Source organism: Amphiura filiformis, chromosome 11 (genome assembly GCF_039555335.1).
Source record: "Amphiura filiformis chromosome 11, Afil_fr2py, whole genome shotgun sequence".
NCBI classification, from domain to species: domain Eukaryota; kingdom Metazoa; phylum Echinodermata; class Ophiuroidea; order Amphilepidida; family Amphiuridae; genus Amphiura; species Amphiura filiformis.
In genome coordinates this window covers 2,932,721-2,952,378 of record NC_092638.1, presented here as the reverse complement: position 1 = coordinate 2,952,378, position 19,658 = coordinate 2,932,721, and the positions used below count along the sequence as shown (strand labels likewise).

At 35.8% G+C, this 19,658-nt stretch overlaps 1 protein-coding gene across 1 annotated transcript in view; it reads right to left on the bottom strand.

The window, feature by feature from the left end:
* Positions 1–11,029, bottom strand: part of LOC140164222 (uncharacterized) — a 150,933-nt gene extending 139,904 nt beyond the window's left edge. The window contains exon 1 of the mRNA XM_072187471.1: positions 10,798–11,029. The gene's annotated coding sequence lies outside the window, so the exon portion shown is untranslated. The remainder of the gene's footprint in view (positions 1–10,797) is intronic.
* Between the last annotated feature and the right edge of the window lie 8,629 nt (positions 11,030–19,658).

Sequence of the window (19,658 nt, the reverse complement as noted above, 5' to 3'; positions counted from 1 at the left end):
GGACGAGGAAAGAAACAATCTGCACAGAGCAAATTTAAAGCTGAAGATGGCAGTTCTATTACAAATCCTAAAGAAATATCAAATCAGTTCAATGACTTTTTTCGTAAACGTAGGCCCTAAGCTTGCATCAAATATCCAAAACACAGGAAAGCAATATTTCGCTTATCTCAATGAAAACAAGACCAGTAATATGTATATGAAGCCTTTTGTTGAATCCGATATTGTAAAAATAATTGATAAATTCGACATAAACAAAGGTGGAGGCCATGACAATATTGGCAATCTAATCATTAAAAAAGTGTGTAATGAAATTGCCAAACCTCTTAATATGATATTTAATTTGTCTATATCTACTGGGATTGTTCCTGATAAATTAAAAATAGCAAAAGTCATACCATTATACAAAAAAGATGATGCCGAGGCATTCTCAAACTATCGTCCAGTTTCTCTACTACCGTGTTTTTCAAAAATTCTTGAAAGGTTGGTTTTTAACAGATGTACGGATTACATTGACAATAAGCAAATCCTTAACCCCAAACAATTTGGCTTTCGGTCAAAACATTCCACCTTTATGGCTATAGAGCAAATGGTAGACAAAGTTACTGCAGCAGTTGAAAGAAACGAAACAACTATTGGAATATTTCTGGACTTATCAAAAGCCTTTGATACAATCGATCATAACATACTCTTACATAAATTAGAACACTATGGCTTTCGTGGTATTGTGTTAGAATGGTTCAGAAATTATCTAAGTAACAGAAAACAATATGTTTATTATAATTCTTATGAATCAGAATCACACGATATTATATGTGGTGTTCCACAAGGATCAATCCTGGGGCCACTTCTATTTATACTCTATGTTAATGATATAACTAATGCATCTAAAGTACTCGAATTCGTCCTTTTTGCAGACGATACCACCATTTTATACTCCCATAAAAACGTAGAACGCCAGACAAACCTTGTTAATGAAGAGTTAAAGGAAGTAAGCAATTGGTTTAAAGCTAATAAATTGTCAATTAATGCTACCAAAACAAATTACATGATACTTGGCACACCCAAAATGACATCGATGAATCAAGACCTGCAAATCACACTAGATCACACGGCTTTAGAAAGAGTGCATCAAACTAAATTCCTTGGTGTACTAATAGACGAATGTCTCACTTGGAAATGTCACATAGATTGCGTATCTAGAACAATTTCAAGAAATGTCGGTGTCATGAATAAATTGAAACATTTTGTTCCAAGTCGTATTTTATTTACACTTTATTGTACGTTAATATTGCCTTATTTGAATTATGGAGTACTTTTATGGGGAAATACATGTAAAACTTACTTAAATAAAATTGTAAAAATTCAAAATGGGCTATTAGAACGGTGGCAAACGTTCACTATAGAGACCACACAGTGCCATTGTTGTCAAATTTGTAACCGCGCGTTCATTTCCATTTCCACGCCTTTAAGGGTACACGAAGTACTACTCAGGATTTGGTCGGCCATATTTGGGTACCCGCATGCACCAAACAGGTGTTGTGAGTACCGAATTGGGTGGATTAAACCCGCTTAAAATTCGATGTTAGATTCTTTTGTGTTGTAAACTGTCATCGTGTCTACGTGTTACACGGGTGATAGAATGCAGTTTATAATACCCTTCGAGGCCGCATCATCCCACATTTTAGGTGGGATAGTTGGGTCCCGGGGGGTTCTTCGAAAAATTTTGTACGGGGTGTGCCACGCAGACTTTCGGATGCTGACTTTCTCTATACCTACTTTTTGCTGTTTTGCTACCCATCAGTATACCGATTTTCAACAAAGAGCACCCAAAAAGCACCCAAATTTGCCATAATTGGGCGCTTTAATGGCATTTTTGCCCAAATGCGCCCAATTGGGCGCATTGGTATCCACTGAAAACCCACCCATCGATATACCAAAATCGCTGAAAAGGTACCCCAAAACCGTGGCACATCCCCGTATACCTTCAACCAGGAAGAACCCCCCCCCGGGAGTTGGGTAGTACCCGTCGCGGCTAATGGCTGCCATTGAGGAGCAGGAATGCGTGAAATTGGTTTCGTCTATAGTGACAACATAATTCGTCGTCTGTATTCCATAGTGGCTTACAGTGGGGCGCCGCGAATAAACAACTTTTCGAGAAAATCGGGTTTGAAGAAATGGCAATTTAAAATCGAGTTGTGTAAATCAGACATTCATTATATTTTGTAAATGATGTGATATTTCTGTAATAAACTAAATAGAATCAACTGAGGAGTGTAGGTGTGACAACACCTATACGAAACAACAGTTCTGTATTGAATGATGGTGTAAATATTAAATTCACTACATTTAAATATATTCCTGCTCCTTTTTAGTTGAGCACTTTATCCGTAGTGATGGTTTCATCTAAGTTTATTCTTGTTGATTTTATTGTTATATATTTTTCAAAGGAAATAAATGCATACTATTGCTGGCAAACTAAAAATAAAAAGCACAAAACTATACGTCACTATGGAAAACAAACAAAACGCAATACCCTAACCAAACGTTAACCTTACGCCACCTCGGTCGCCGTGTAATCCCTATGGCGTTACTTTTCGTCGTTTGTATTCCATAGTGGCGTATAGGTCCGATACGTGTACGCTACTGTGACATACCAACTTTTTCACTTTTGCCGATATTTCTTAATTATAAAATGTGTATACAAAGTGGCGTATGGTCGATACGCCACTATGGAATACAAAAATGTCACTTTGTAACTATACGCCGCATTTAATTAATTAATTACTAATTAATTAGCTAATTATGACTGATGAGACTTAGAAAAAATGAAAGAGAACATCAATAAAAACATTTGTGCCAATTTTCAAAAAAATGACCACTATGGAATACAGCCGACGAATTTTACCGTAACAAAATATGTAACGTAGGGAGTTGCTATTCAAATATATGAAATAATAAATAATGAATAATTCAAGTAGCAATTCATGAACTAGGAAAGTACTATTCAAAAATTCGAAATAAATTTGTCATTATGATGTTTATTTTTTTTATTCAAATTTTATTTCAATAATAACTTCGAATGTAGGACGCATTCATGTTAGCCTAGCCTATGCCCCCAAACCCCTTTGTTAAGTAGAATGTGATATTATGTGAACGGCACGATTTTATTCAGGCTGAAGTCGGAAATATTTAATTTGAAGAAAAACGACAATAGCGTATCGAAACAATAAAATACATACAAAAACGTTATTTTAAAATATCAAAACTTTCTAACAATGCAAGTGTGCTATATAGACATACATGGAGTTGTCAAATTCACAAAAGATTAATAATCATGATATAGGCAATAAGATCATAATATTTATATACGTCGCTGTCAGTCAATTACACCTTACAAAGGTTACGTGTACTTTGGAATAGTCATCTAACAATTAATTTTACTCACAGGATCGGCGAATAATATCTAGGTCAAGGTGATGTCTGCTGCGGTTAGAATGAGTCAAACTCTAAAATACAAAATGTTGTCCTTACCTGATTTTGGCTTCTTATCTTTGCTCATATTTGTAGCAAATAGATTTAGCATTGTTGAAAAATAACCTGTTGAATGAATGTGCGCTTTGCTGCAAACTGAATAATCCTCCGAGAGGTCTTCGAACAAAATTACGGGGATATGGGCAACGCAAACTTTCGGATGCTGACTTTCTCTATACCTACTTTTTGCTGTTTTGTCACCCATCCGTATACTAATTTTTAATAAAAAAAACACCCCAAAGCATCAAAATTTGCCCTAATTGGGCGCTTTTAGGGGCTTGGGCGCATTGGTCTCCACTGAAACACACCCATCGATATACAAAAATTGCTGAAAAGGTACCCCAAAACCGTGGTACATTCCCGTATACCTTCAAACAGGGAGAACCCCTCCGGGGTAATCCTGTGCAAGAGAAGTAACCATGGTACATGGTAACTGTGTGATAATTATTTGTAGAAATAGGTTTTTTCTACATTACCATAAATTCAGTACTCTTATTATGAATATTAACGTAAAGAAATAAGAAGTCATTTAATAGTATATCTTTTATGTATTATGTATACCTTTTGGTGACAGTGTCTTGATACTTCTGACTCTTCCTGGCTAGCCCATTTGGGTCTATTTATTTTACTTTTATTTCCTTTTGTATGTATTGCGTAATTTTACTTTGCTTTTTGATGTATTTTAGCCGAATTTGTAAAATAAAATAAAAATAAATAAAATAAAAGTTAAAAGCACCACTTTTGAACAAGATTTCAATCAAATGATGTTGCTCAATAAACCTGATTTATACATACGGAACCAAGTTGGTGTTATGTGGCTGGAAGGTGTAACAGAACACACAACGTTTTGTTTTAACAGACAAAACCAAGGGATGGGTAATAATTGTAATTATATTGCGATATCGTCTCTTCCTTTCCCTGTATATGTAACGCCGCCCATAAGTCTATCACAATAATAAGACTTACGCACGTCAACATGATAAAGACATACTCCAATTTATATTTTATCCTACTTATGGTACAAATTATAATTGTCATAAAATCGGACTTCAAGTTCATAGTCAATTTGGCACCGCGAGTTGATTGCACTGACTCATTCTGACAAATTCAGTACTCTGCAGTTAATATTTAATAGATGGTCATCTATGTTCCACTTACCCTAACCGAACCCACGTTTTGTTGTTGTTGTTGCTGTTGTTTTGTTTGTTTGTATGTTTGTTTGTTTGTTTTGCTATCGGAAGGGAAAGAACAAACGAGAAGGAGAAAAAATGAACAAAGAAGTCACTTGGTACCCGGGTTCTACCCTCGGACCCCTCGCATGGCACGCAGAAGATCACCGACTTATAGCCACGGGGTTTCGCTGGCTTGGCCAGTGACTCCGTGGGTATGACTTGGAGCTGATTGCGTCATCGCATCACGTGGTATATGCATGCATGCGCAGTGCTTTTCATAGTGAGCTTTACTGAGTTTTAGTTCGGTTAAGGCATGGGTTCATTAAAGTAGCGTTCTCCGAAAAGTTTTTCGATAAATTCATTAATTTCTCAAAAGTAAAAATCTCAGTTTAATAAATAACGGTTAAAATGAAAGCCATTATTGGGGCCTAATTATCGTATCATTATAATAGGTCTGGCACCAATGCAAGCATTTGTTTCGGTGTCCCAAATTCATAGTAAAATATGCTGACGCTATTTTTTTTTTTCGCCTGGAATTGCATATTTAGGTTTTAGCGATTGCTGAAAAAAGACGGGTATATTTCTGAAAAGCGTTTCCGCTTGGAATGTAGATGCCTATTGTGGAGCTTAATGTCCGTGATTTTAATTTATAAGCTCTTTCATTGACAATTTGCAACGTCTTTTGCACACCATGCGGGTCGCCTGCTTGAATCCCGATATTTTAAAATTATGTTTTTTTAAACCAAACAACTAGCAAAAAGAGTTCTCTAAACTGTCCTCTAACCGCAGATAACATTAGATCGACTGTGCTATCGGTAGAATTTAAACGAGAATCAAAAGTGTTCGCCAAAGTCATGTAAATATGGACTATCGCGGAATATGGCGTTTTAGTAAAAGTTGCATTTTTGCCAGTGATTATTCTGTTCTTGCTACGAAGAACATTATGAACTTACCTCAAACGTAGAACATAGTTGGCAAATATATTCCGGTTCGACTATGACTTATTCCAGATCCTTGATCTTTGCTATTGGCAAACTTATGAGCATATTTGTATTTTGTAAAATGGCGAAAATATTCCAAAACTGACTACTCCACCAGCCATACTTTAACATCTAGTTACAACGTGTCATGCTGTCCTTTCCGATTTTGACAGAATGCCGTAAGCGTATTGGAATTCATATTCTGTCCTATTGATTTGAAACAATTGATTCGAACCAACGTCCTTGATTCTACTGTAATGTGTTCAGAAGTTTATGGATCTTGATCAATTGTGCAACAGCTGTGCTCAGTCTGTCGTATAATAAGCGTCTCTTTGTTATTTACATTTAATAAATGATTGGGAAATAAAGAGAGTTTATTATCGTGAGTTCTATATATGTTTTTTGGTTTAGTTTATCACTATGCACAGCTCCAAGATATAATATATAGTGCGTTTTATTTTTTTTAATTCATCCCATTATTTTGGCTTCAAATGGACATAAACCATTTTTACAGTTATTACTGATATTATTTCTTGACTTTTGGTAAACCGAAATAATAAACTATAAAACCATTAACTTATGGAATATATTTCCTATAAGGCGCGTGAAAGTCGATTCCGAGTTTATCGTCCCCCGCCCGCGTCACTTTTTGGAAACCAAAAATACCCGTGTCAAATTTTCAAAAATGCCAAAATAATTCATTATTTCCAAAGTATCAGTGTTTTCACCAGTTTTAGCAATTGGAAACATGTATTTTTGTTTGTAAAACATATATTCATAACTTGGAAGCAAAACCAGGCTCTTTTCTAACTTTCCTAGTCCTTACCCATATAAAAACATGTTTATAAATCACATGTATGAGTTTGGCTTTAAATCAACACGCATTTTATAGGTCAATAATGAAATCTGATGAAATAGTGAAAAATGAAAAAGTCACCTCACCAACCTGGAAAAAAGGACGATAAACTCGGAATTGACTTTCATGGGCCTAATCTATACTGTCATGTTGGTGCAAAGTAGAGCATTTGAGATTGTTCATCAGGTGGTAAAAGTTGTTCCTGAGAGCATCTTAAGTCCCGCTACCTTCAAATTTCAAGCCGTAACAGTATCAGAAATGTTGAATGATACCAGGCAGCTGTTAATTGCCTAACCCACCCCTCCCCCATAAACCCCGGGCCATAAACACAACACATGCCCCTCACATCCACACACCTCGCTCTGCTTTCACTTTGCAATGGCGCTTATAACTCCCCATTAAGAACTCAGGAAATCATTTTGTATTCTTACATGTCAAAACTAAGCATAAGCCTGTCATTATCTTGCTATTCGGGGAGCACTTCAATTATATGAGATCTACTAATGACGCCTACTAATTTCAAAAGACTATTCGGCAACATAATCAGTGATAAATATAATAAAAGTTGTAAATGAAACAATAAAAGCGTCTGAATCAGGATGACGATAGATCCAATGGGAAACAAGTGTGTGTGGGGGTGTGTGTGTGTGTGTGTGGGGGGGGGTGGTGGTGGATGACAAACCATGTGATCTGGGTGATAGCGAAAGGGGGGGGTCTTAATTCAGTGATCCCAGCGAAAGTATAAAATGGTAAAACAATTTTAAATTGTATATAAAATGCCTAAAAGTGAAGGATAAATCATTAAAATTGTCATTAGATATTTTAAAACGTTTTGGCAAGAACCGAGGAAAGCAGCAGTATTGATAAAGTTTAAGCCCCGTTCAAATGCTGAGCCCTGTCCTATATTTTGTTAATCTTTTAAATCAGTTATCTCCTAGTCTTGGTGCAAGGTGCTAAAATCTAAATTTTGCTGATTCATGGATTTCTACATTCTACGGATGAAATTACTGAACAGGCTTTTTACAGCCCTACATAGGCCTACTACGCATCAGTCACCTTCGCCATCCTAGAAAATAACGCCACTGAGCTATTATGGAAGACCCCCGGACAAGACAAATTTCAATACCATTTAAAGCTCGAGGTACTTGCCCACTGAAGCATGATTAATAGCTGCTAGTATTGCATAATATTGTAAAGCGTTTTCTATCGGAAAAAATATAGTCTGGTCAGTACTAAAAGCGCAGAGTGATTAAAAAATATTACTATAGTCTGGTCAGTACTAAAAGCGCAGAGTGATTTTATTTATTGCATTTTTAATTAAAAGAACCACTTTTTAGGTAAGTTACACAGCTGAACTTGTGATAGTATTGAGATACAACAATATCATGGTATAAACAAGAATATGTTCCTTTGGTAAAAATTTCTATTGTCTCTACCCTTAAGGTTATGAGAGATATTGCTGGTCCCTGGGTACAAAATGATAAAGCACGACGCTGGGTTGATGCATGGAAGAAAGAGATAAGAAGGAACCACAACGAACACATTCACTTTGTCCACTCCCTTTACCGACATTTAATTGACATTGTTATTCATGAGGATTTACTTTTATCAATACCCCGCGTTAAATAGGTGATTGGTATTGTACTCTATGTATTTGCATGTCTTCTGGAGCGTGTCTGAAGGATGATTTGAACTAATGACCTTCCGTGCAAGCACTCTATAGGATTTTCTCTGGTGACGTGATCATCGGTCATTGATGGCCTACATCTTTTTCTTCCATTTCGCCCAATTTTCCCGAACTTTGATGACTTTTTTCTCAGAGTTGGCAGTCTTTGGCACTGAAACGAGTTAGCTAGTTACGATTATACACATATAAACTATTAAATTAAACAGGTTTCATGTACCGGACTCAACCGGAACATTGCGCATTATTTAAGAACATTTTGCATCTATTTTTCATCGAAAAAGTCACCAAAATCTTACCTTATTTGCTAAAGTTGAAACTCAGCAAATAAACGGCCGATTTTGATGACCTTTTCGATGTGTTAAAGGACATTTTCTACACAACACGATCAAGAAAACAGTTTGACTGTAGATCCCAAAACAAAGCTACTATACATGTTCAGAGCATCAGTGAAATTCCATAATCTTACTTCTGGGTAGCGTTTGTTTGTTCTTGGATGGGTTTGTTATAGTTTTTTCCAGTAATGATTTCGCCAAGCATCGATCGCGGTAAATGGATCATACATGAAAGTAAGTACCATTGATAGCTTTTCTTTTCATGCGTCAATGGATAAGCGGATTAAAACTTGGCCGATCGAAGTCGTTGTGGTTCCTTCTCATCTCTTTCTTCCATGGTTGATGGTTGGGCGGATATGAGCAACGATAGGACTTGATCCACTTGACAAACAAGAGAAAAGTCCCTCGGATTTATCGTTATTATGTTTCTATTATCTGATTATGTTTATGAAAACAAATGGTTGGAGAATAGGATTGACTTCCTCGTATAATCGGTACCTGTCTTTTATACCTTGTTCTACATTACCAGGGTTTATATATTTTATGTATGATTCCATCACATGTGGTTGCACCCTTACTTGTTCTAGATTTGTTTTGAACTGTACTACTTTTAGTCTGAACAAACGATGCTTAAAAAATTATGCAAAGGCTGATGCAGCATTACTTGATCACGTTCTACCTGTTCGACGTACTATTGCATTATTTCAATTGGAAAAAACCCGCCAGATTTAACCCTCTTTCTTGCAACGCCATCCTAAGCGTCCATCATACTCTTACGGCTAATTTTGATAATACTTACACAATAAACTGTAAACCAATCCATCGGCTATCCAAATGACCAACCATGTACCAATAAATTTCCAGTTAGAGACCTTGGTAACTAATTCATCGACCAAGTGAGTAAACCGACTATTTAACGGATCAATGGACCAACAGTTACCCAATCATGACCAGCCAACAACACAACTGGAGAACCAACCAATCGAGAAATTGTTGGTCTAAAGTATATAAAAGTACACAATACTGTATTTAGAATGGCAAATTCAAATAAAATAAAAAAACGGTTCCTAGATATTTTTATATAATTTTCAAAAATTAATAAACACATTTTTTTGGCCCAGGATTTTTTGTTACGTTGGTCCAAAACTCGTTTCGAGGATTTTTTCCAAAATGAGCATTTTGGCCCAAATTTAACCTCACAGATGAATTTATCAAGTCTTTTCCGTTCTAAAAATCTATCCTTTTAATTCTTTAGACCAACAATTTAGCAGTTATGAGGCCCAAAAGTTTCCATATTGGGCCGCCCTTAACCGATTAAGGGATCTGGAATGAGTGTTTTGAGCATTTCGACAGTAGTTTTTGTGGGACATGAGAGCACATCAGCCATGTCGAATAATATTCTGAATACGAAGAATGTCTTTCTGGTATCAAATAATTTTCATTTTTTGTGCTCCAATGTCCCACAATAAATGCTGTCCAAACGTTCATACCCCAGTCCTTAACCGACTCGGCAACTAATACTGTATCACAGTATAGGCCTATGTAATAACCTAGTGTATATAAAACTAACTAACCCAGTCACTATATCAACTGACCTACAAGCACGAAATTAAAAAAAAAGTTCCACTGACCAATAGCCATGCGCTTCAATGGAAAAAGTTCAAGTTTTGAAATATTTTCTTAAAATATCAAGAGCTATCTTAAGAACTTACTGGATCAATGCTAGGCTTGTTTGTACTCATTTTAATGCATTTTTCATGCTGATTCCAAATATGGTCATGAAAATTTACATTTCTGAATTTTTGAATTTAAAAAAAAAATTTCAAACTTGTCGTTTGCTGTCGACACCCGCGTGAAGAGAGTTAATATGGAAAATTGTACGCTGTTGACGTTTAGATCCTATAATAAAAGTGGAGGTCCTAGTAGCAGGTTTGGCCGTATTGCCATCCCGGGTTGAACAATCACCTCGAATCAAATTTAAAAAAAAAATAACTACTAGCAATAGTAAGGCCTATATTGTATGAAATGCACATTGGTACAAATGCTAAATAGCGAAACATGAAATACACATGAAATGCTGATAGCAATAAAGTAAACAACAACAACAAACACAAAACAGCAGAAACAAACGAAATGAAACAAATATCACCAAAAGTACTGTTCTTTTTACAGGGATGCTCTTACAAATCATCAATCATAAATGCATCAGCGAATCTAAAATATTTGTTATTCTACTCACGGATTACGAAACCACCAAAGTAGAAATTCCAAATATTAATCCAAATCCAGCATTAACTGCGCACGTATTTCCATTGCAATAAACACAAATATATTTGATATCAACAAGAAATAGCTATAGAGTTGCAAGTAATCGACGTGAAGAGTATTTCCATTGGTTTGCCATTAGTGATTGGAACGTAATGAGGTATATCGTAAAAGCTAATGATCTGTTGTGTGGCGGGCCTTGATGAAGTGACATAGGATCCTGTGGTCCCTCGCTAGTCATGCCAAAAGCTAAGTACTGTCTTTCAACTGGTATAATTCGTACCAATGTACCTGGCATGCCATGAGTCATATAAAAATCCGAGAAAATATAGTCATAATTGCAATTTCGTATATATGACGCTCAAACCTGTTTTGTTATATCCTTTATACAACACGGAATCAAAATTAATTAGACAGAACTGTCAGCTTTTATTAAACGTCAAATTATAGCTTCTGAATTAGAGGGTCAAGATCAGAGTTAAAGCAATAATGTGTGATTTGCATAAAAATAGATTCCTATTTAACTGTTAGTTTTCACTGATCGCATTGCCCCTTTTAATTTTGAGTCAAACAAATGAGGCAAAACGAAGAAAATTGGTATTTCATTCCAGCGCCTACAATGCCTGTAGCTCGCCGATTATAATTGTCATGATTATCGTGAGTTTCACGCAGCTGATGAGATTCAAACAAGACGTAAAGACGTTTAAAGACACCGTTTATGCGTCAAGTCGACGTACAGCGCCTACAATGCGTGTATAATCTCGCCAATCGTTTTATTTATCAGATTATTGGTGGAGCTACACGAAGCTGACGGGATGTACAAACAAGACGTACTACGAATAACGATATGCGTACAGTTTATACGGTACGTCACTTATTCAATAATTCAGTATACACACGCAGGCGACGTATTTATTCTGCATTCGATCGGTGAGCTCAGAATAATACCGGGGATACCCGGTTTTATTATAAATGTTAAATTTTACTGTAATTAAAGCATTCCAGGCTTGGTCTTTCACAGGGCATCTATGTACACCAATGGCCATTGCAATGGTGCAAAAAGTAGAAACTCGAAAATCACACATTATGGCTTTAAAGAAGTAAACTTTACTAAGGGGCTGTGCAATAATTATAAAATTTTCACATGGCTCGCCAAAAATCGCTTGCCCCCCTCTCGGCCGGACTAAAATCGCCTGCCCTCCCCCCTTGCACATGCCAAATTTTTGGGGTCCCAATTTCCAAATCAAAGCGAGTAGGAAAATTTGCATATTTAAAGCGTTTCTGTACCGTCTACCTATACCTTTTGAGGACGTTTTATTTAAGAGGCGCCTCATGAATGGGTACCAAAAATCGCTTGCCCCCCCCTCATCTTGCCAAAAATTGCTTGCTCCCCCTTTCGGCTCGACGAAAGTTTGTTGCCCCACCCCCCATTTTACCCTCAGGGCCCATAATTATTGCACAGCCCCTAATGAACATGGTGGTATACAAAATATATAATGATTAGAGTCAAGATTCTGTTGAACGGTGATTTAACACTGTATAACAGTAAATCATAAAGTTATACTTCAAACCAGCCTTTAAAGGTTACTCTTTTCTACTTACAGTTCTCTACCTTAAGCTCCTTAAACAAATCACTACAACTTGAGAGAAGAAAGTGTTACTCCTCCGTTGCAACAAGATCAAAACAAGCCGAGAAAGTTTGTATTTAATACCATTGGGGTATTACCATACACGCATTTGAGCTCAAATTTAAGCCGAGTTTTTATAACAAAATGAGTAATTCATAAACTTCTGTAATTTCGACAGGTTTATTAAATAGTCTGGGCATTTCAGGATATAATACTTGATAGACATGACGAATGTTCTAAAAGGTATGTGATTTGCCTTCCCCGTATTAACCATGTTTACCCTCAGTATGCTAAAAACGGTTTGCAAAAATTTAATACAAAAACATCTAATTTGTTTTTATTTATTAAAATGAAATGTAAAATTTTGATGTTACCTATAAATGTGGGAAATTACAGAAATGGTAATGATTATGATATCAACAGCATCATATTGCATAAGTTCCGTTTCAAATTCCATCATGCTCTTTAAGACTTATACTGACTTATAAGTGCAAGAAAATGTATACCAAAACAGGTGTATTTTTAAAAGGATCCCTTATACTGTATATATATATAAAATTAATATCAATATATACCCAATCTAACAAATTCTAACAAAACAAAGGAAAACCACTGCCGATAAAAACAAACGACGATGGATTAAAGAAGCAGTGAAAATCTGGCAGCAAGGTACCACCATGAATAGGGGCCAGAGACGAGGGGCAATACAATCTACTAAGTAACTCACGTGTCTTCAAAAGAAGGAACCAACTGGCAACCTCGATGCTATAAGCAACGAGTGGTAAACAGAAGGTCGTTTTAACATCTTATGATTACTGACATAAGTGACCACTTTCCAACTACTTTATCAACCAACCTCGAAGTAGAAAATCAAAAGTGTAAAACGAAAGACGTTATATATAAAAGAAATCATAATAATAAGAATATTGATAAATTTAAAACAAAACTATCCGACGTTAAATGGGGTGAAATTCTTGATAATATTGATGCAAATGATGACTATAATAAATTCATTGACACCTTTAATACGCTTTACGACGAATGTATTCCGTTAAAGAAATGTACTGGTAATAGAAGAAAAGAACCAATATCGCCATGGATTACGAAGGGATTGTTAAAAAGTATTAACAAAAAGAATAGGTTATATAAACAATACATTCAATCTCCAAACGACAAACAATTTCAAATATTCAAAACATATAAAAATAAGTTGCAAATGCTTATTCGAAAATCAAAACGCAAATACTTCTTTACCAAGTTTGAGCATGCTAAAAATAATATGAAGCAAACATGGAAAACAATTAATAATATTATTGGACGAGGAAAGAAACAATCTGCACAGAGCAAATTTAAAGCTGAAGATGGCAGTTCTATTATTAATCCTAAAGAAATATCAAATCAGTTCAATGACTTTTTCGTAAACGTAGGCCCTAAGCTTGCATCAAATATCCAAAACACAGGAAAGCAATATTTCGCTTATCTCAATGAAAACAAGACCAGTAATATGTATATGAAGCCTTTTGTTGAATCCGATATTGTAAAAATAATTGATAAATTCGACATAAACAAAGGTGGAGGCCATGACAATATTGGCAATCTAATCATTAAAAAAGTGTGTAATGAAATTGCCAAACCTCTTAATATGATATTTAATTTGTCTATATCTACTGGGATTGTTCCTGATAAATTAAAAATAGCAAAAGTCATACCATTATACAAAAAAGATGATGCCGAGGCATTCTCAAACTATCGTCCAGTTTCTCTACTACCGTGTTTTTCAAAAATTCTTGAAAGGTTGGTTTTAACAGATGTACGGATTACATTGACAATAAGCAAATCCTTAACCCCAAACAATTTGGCTTTCGGTCAAAACATTCCACCTTTATGGCTATAGAGCAAATGGTAGACAAAGTTACTGCAGCAGTTGAAAGAAACGAAACAACTATTGGAATATTTCTGGACTTATCAAAAGCCTTTGATACAATCGATCATAACATACTCTTACATAAATTAGAACACTATGGCTTTCGTGGTATTGTGTTAGAATGGTTCAGAAATTATCTAAGTAACAGAAAACAATATGTTTATTATAATTCTTATGAATCAGAATCACACGATATTATATGTGGTGTTCCACAAGGATCAATCCTGGGGCCACTTCTATTTATACTCTATGTTAATGATATAACTAATGCATCTAAAGTACTCGAATTCGTCCTTTTTGTTGACGATACCACCATTTTATACTCCCATAAAAACGTAGAACGCCAGACAAACCTTGTTAATGAAGAGTTAAAGGAAGTAAGCAATTGGTTTAAAGCTAATAAATTGTCAATTAATGCTACCAAAACAAATTACATGATACTTGGCACACCCAAAATGACATCGATGAATCAAGACCTGCAAATCACACTAGATCACACGGCTTTAGAAAGAGTGCATCAAACTAAATTCCTTGGTGTACTAATAGACGAATGTCTCACTTGGAAATGTCACATAGATTGCGTATCTAGAACAATTTCAAGAAATGTCGGTGTCATGAATAAATTGAAACATTTTGTTCCAAGTCGTATTTTATTTACACTTTATTGTACGTTAATATTGCCTTATTTGAATTATGGAGTACTTTTATGGGGAAATACATGTAAAACTTACTTAAATAAAATTGTAAAAATTCAAAAATGGGCTATTAGAACGGTGGCAAACGTTCACTATAGAGACCACACAGTGCCATTGTTGTCAAATTTGTAACCGCGCGTTCATTTCCATTTCCACGCCTTTAAGGGTACACGAAGTACTACTCAGGATTTGGTCGGCCATATTTGGGTACCCGCATGCACCAAACAGGTGTTGTGAGTACCGAATTGGGTGGATTAAACCCGCTTAAAATTCGATGTTAGATTCTTTTGTGTTGTAAACTGTCATCGTGTCTACGTGTTACACGGGTGATAGAATGCAGTTTATAATACCCTTCAAGGCCGCATCATCCCACATTTTAGGTGGGATAGTTGGGTCCCGGGGGGGGGGGGGGGTCTTCGAAAAATTTTGTACGGGGGTGTGCCACGCAGACTTTCGGATGCTGACTTTCTCTATACCTACTTTTTGCTGTTTTTGCTACCCATCAGTATACCAATTTTCAAGAAAAACCACCCAAAAGCACCCAAATTTGCCATAATTGGGCGCTTTAATGGCATTTTTGCCCAAATGCGCCCAATTGGGCGCATTGGTATCCACTGAAAACCCACCCATCGATATACCAAAATCGCTGAAAAGGTACCCCAAAACCGTGGCACATCCCCGTATACCTTCAACCAGGAAGAACCCCCCGGGAGTTGGGTAGTACCTGTCGCGGCTAATGGCTGCCATTGAGGAGCAGGAATGCGTGAAATTGGTTTCGTCTATAGTGACAACATAATTCGTCGTCTGTATTCCATAGTGGCTTACAGTGGGGCGCCGCGAATAAACAACTTTTCGAGAAAATCGGGTTTGAAGAAATGGCAATTTAAAATCGAGTTGTGTAAATCAGACATTCATTATATTTTGTAAATGATGTGATATTTCTGTAATAAACTAAATAGAATCAACTGAGGAGTGTAGGTGTGACAACACCTATACGAAACAACAGTTCTGTATTGAATGATGGTGTAAATATTAAATTCACTACATTTAAATATATTCCTGCTCCTTTTAGTTGAGCACTTTATCCGTAGTGATGGTTTCATCTAAGTTTATTCTTGTTGATTTTATTGTTATATATTTTTCAAAGGAAATAAATGCATACTATTGCTGGCAAACTAAAAATAAAAAGCACAAAACTATACGTCACTATGGAAAACAAACAAAACGCAATACCCTAACCAAACGTTAACCTTACGCCACCTCGGTCGCCGTGTAATCCCTATGGCGTTACTTTTCGTCGTTTGTATTCCATAGTGGCGTATAGGTCCGATACGTGTACGCTACTGTGACATACAAAGTTTTTCATTTTTGCCGATATTTCTTAATTATAAAATGTGTATACAAAGTGGCGTATGGTCGATACGCCACTATGGAATACAAAAAAAATGTCACTTTGTAACTATACGCCGCATTTAATTAATTAATTACTAATTAATTAGCTAATTATGACTGATGAGACTTAGAAAAAATGAAAGAGAACATCAATAAAAACATTTGTGCCAATTTTCAAAAAAAAATGACCAAAAAAATGACCACTATGGAATACAGCCGACGAATTTTACCGTAACAAAATATGTAACGTAGGGAGTTGCTATTCAAATATATGAAATAATAAATAATGAATAATTCAAGTAGCAATTCATGAACTAGGAAAGTACTATTCAAAAATTCGAAATAAATTTGTCATTATGATGTTTATTTTTTTTATTCAAATTTTATTTCAATAATAACTTCGAATGTAGGACGCATTCATGTTAGCCTAGCCTATGCCCCCAAACCCCTTTGTTAAGTAGAATGTGATATTATGTGAACGGCACGATTTTATTCAGGCTGAAGTCGGAAATATTTAATTTGAAGAAAAACGACAATAGCGTATCGAAACAATAAAATACATACAAAACGTTATTTTAAAATATCAAAACTTTCTAACAATGCAAGTGTGCTATATAGACATACATGGAGTTGTCAAATTCACAAAAGATTAATAATCATGATATAGGCAATAAGATCATAATATTTATATACGTCGCTGTCAGTCAATTACACCTTACAAAGGTTACGTGTACTTTGGAATAGTCATCTAACAATTAATTTTACTCACAGGATCGGCGAATAATATCTAGGTCAAGGTGATGTCTGCTGCGGTTAGAATGAGTCAAACTCTAAAATACAAAATGTTGTCCTTACCTGATTTTGGCTTCTTATCTTTGCTCATATTTGTAGCAAATAGATTTAGCATTGTTGAAAAATAACCTGTTGAATGAATGTGCGCTTTGCTGCAAACTGAATAATCCTCCGAGAGGTCTTCGAACAAAATTACGGGGATATGGGCAACGCAAACTTTCGGATGCTGACTTTCTCTATACCTACTTTTTGCTGTTTTTGTCACCCATCCGTATACTAATTTTTAATAAAAAAAACACCCCAAAGCATCAAAATTTGCCCTAATTGGGCGCTTTTAGGGGCTTGGGCGCATTGGTCTCCACTGAAACACACCCATCGATATACAAAAATTGCTGAAAAGGTACCCCAAAACCGTGGTACATTCCCGTATACCTTCAAACAGGGAGAACCCTCCGGGGTAATCCTGTGTAAGAGAAGTAACCATGGTACATGGTAACTGTGTGATAATTATTTGTAGAAATAGGTTTTTTTCTACATTACCATAAATTCAGTACTCTTATTATGAATATTAACGTAAAGAAATAAGAAGTCATTTAATAGTATATCTTTTTATGTATTATGTATACCTTTTGGTGACAGTGTCTTGATACTTCTGACTCTTCCTGGCTAGCCCATTTGGGTCTATTTATTTTACTTTTATTTCCTTTTGTATGTATTGCGTAATTTTACTTTGCTTTTTGATGTATTTTAGCCGAATTTGTAAAATAAAATAAAAATAAATAAAATAAAAGTTAAAAGCACCACTTTTGAACAAGATTTCAATCAAATGATGTTGCTCAATAAACCTGATTTATACATACGGAACCAAGTTGGTGTTATGTGGCTGGAAGGTGTAACAGAACACACAACGTTTTGTTTTAACAGACAAAACCAAGGGATGGGTAATAATTGTAATTATATTGCGATATCGTCTCTTCCTTTCCCTGTATATGTAACGCCGCCCATAAGTCTATCACAATAATAAGACTTACGCACGTCAACATGATAAAGACATACTCCAATTTATATTTTATCCTACTTATGGTACAAATTATAATTGTCATAAAATCGGACTTCAAGTTCATAGTCAATTTGGCACCGCGAGTTGATTGCACTGACTCATTCTGACAAATTCAGTACTCTGCAGTTAATATTTAATAGATGGTCATCTATGTTCCACTTACCCTAACCGAACCCACGTTTTGTTGTTGTTGTTGCTGTTGTTTTGTTTGTTTGTATGCGTTTGTTTGTTTGTTTTGCTATCGGAAGGAAAGAACAAACGAGAAGGAGAAAAAATGAACAAAGAAGTCACTTGGTACCCGGTTCTACCCTCGGACCCCTCGCATGGCACGCAGAAGATCACCGACTTATAGCCACGGGGTTTCGCTGGCTTGGCCAGTGACTCCGTGGGTATGACTTGGAGCTGATTGCGTCATCGCATCACGTGGTATATGCATGCATGCGCAGTGCTTTTCATAGTGAGCTTTACTGAGTTTTAGTTCGGTTAAGGCATGGGTTCATTAAAGTAGCGTTCTCCGAAAAGTTTTTCGATAAATTCATTAATTTCTCAAAAAGTAAAAATCTCAGTTTAATAAATAACGGTTAAAATGAAAGCCATTATTGGGGGCCTAATTATCGTATCATTATAATAGGTCTGGCACCAATGCAAGCATTTGTTTCGGTGTCCCAAATTCATAGTAAAATATGCTGACGCTATTTTTTACAAATCGCCTGGAATTGCATATTTAGGTTTTAGCGATTGCTGAAAAAAGACGGGTATATTTCTGAAAAGCGTTTCCGCTTGGAATGTAGATGCCTATTGTGGAGCTTAATGTCCGTGATTTTAATTTATAAGCTCTTTCATTGACAATTTGCAACGTCTTTTGCACACCATGCGGGTCGCCTGCTTGAATCCCGATATTTTAAAAATTATGTTTTTTTTAAACCAAACAACTAGCAAAAAGAGTTCTCTAAACTGTCCTCTAACCGCAGATAACATTAGATCGACTGTGCTATCGGTAGAATTTAAACGAGAATCAAAAGTGTTCGCCAAAGTCATGTAAATATGGACTATCGCGGAATATGGCGTTTTAGTAAAAGTTGCATTTTTGCCAGTGATTATTCTGTTCTTGCTACGAAGAACATTATGAACTTACCTCAAACGTAGAACATAGTTGGCAAATATATTCCGGTTCGACTATGACTTATTCCAGATCCTTGATCTTTGCTATTGGCAAACTTATGAGCATATTTGTATTTTGTAAAATGGCGAAAATATTCCAAAACTGACTACTCCACCAGCCATACTTTAACATCTAGTTACAACGTGTCATGCTGTCCTTTCCGATTTTGACAGAATGCCGTA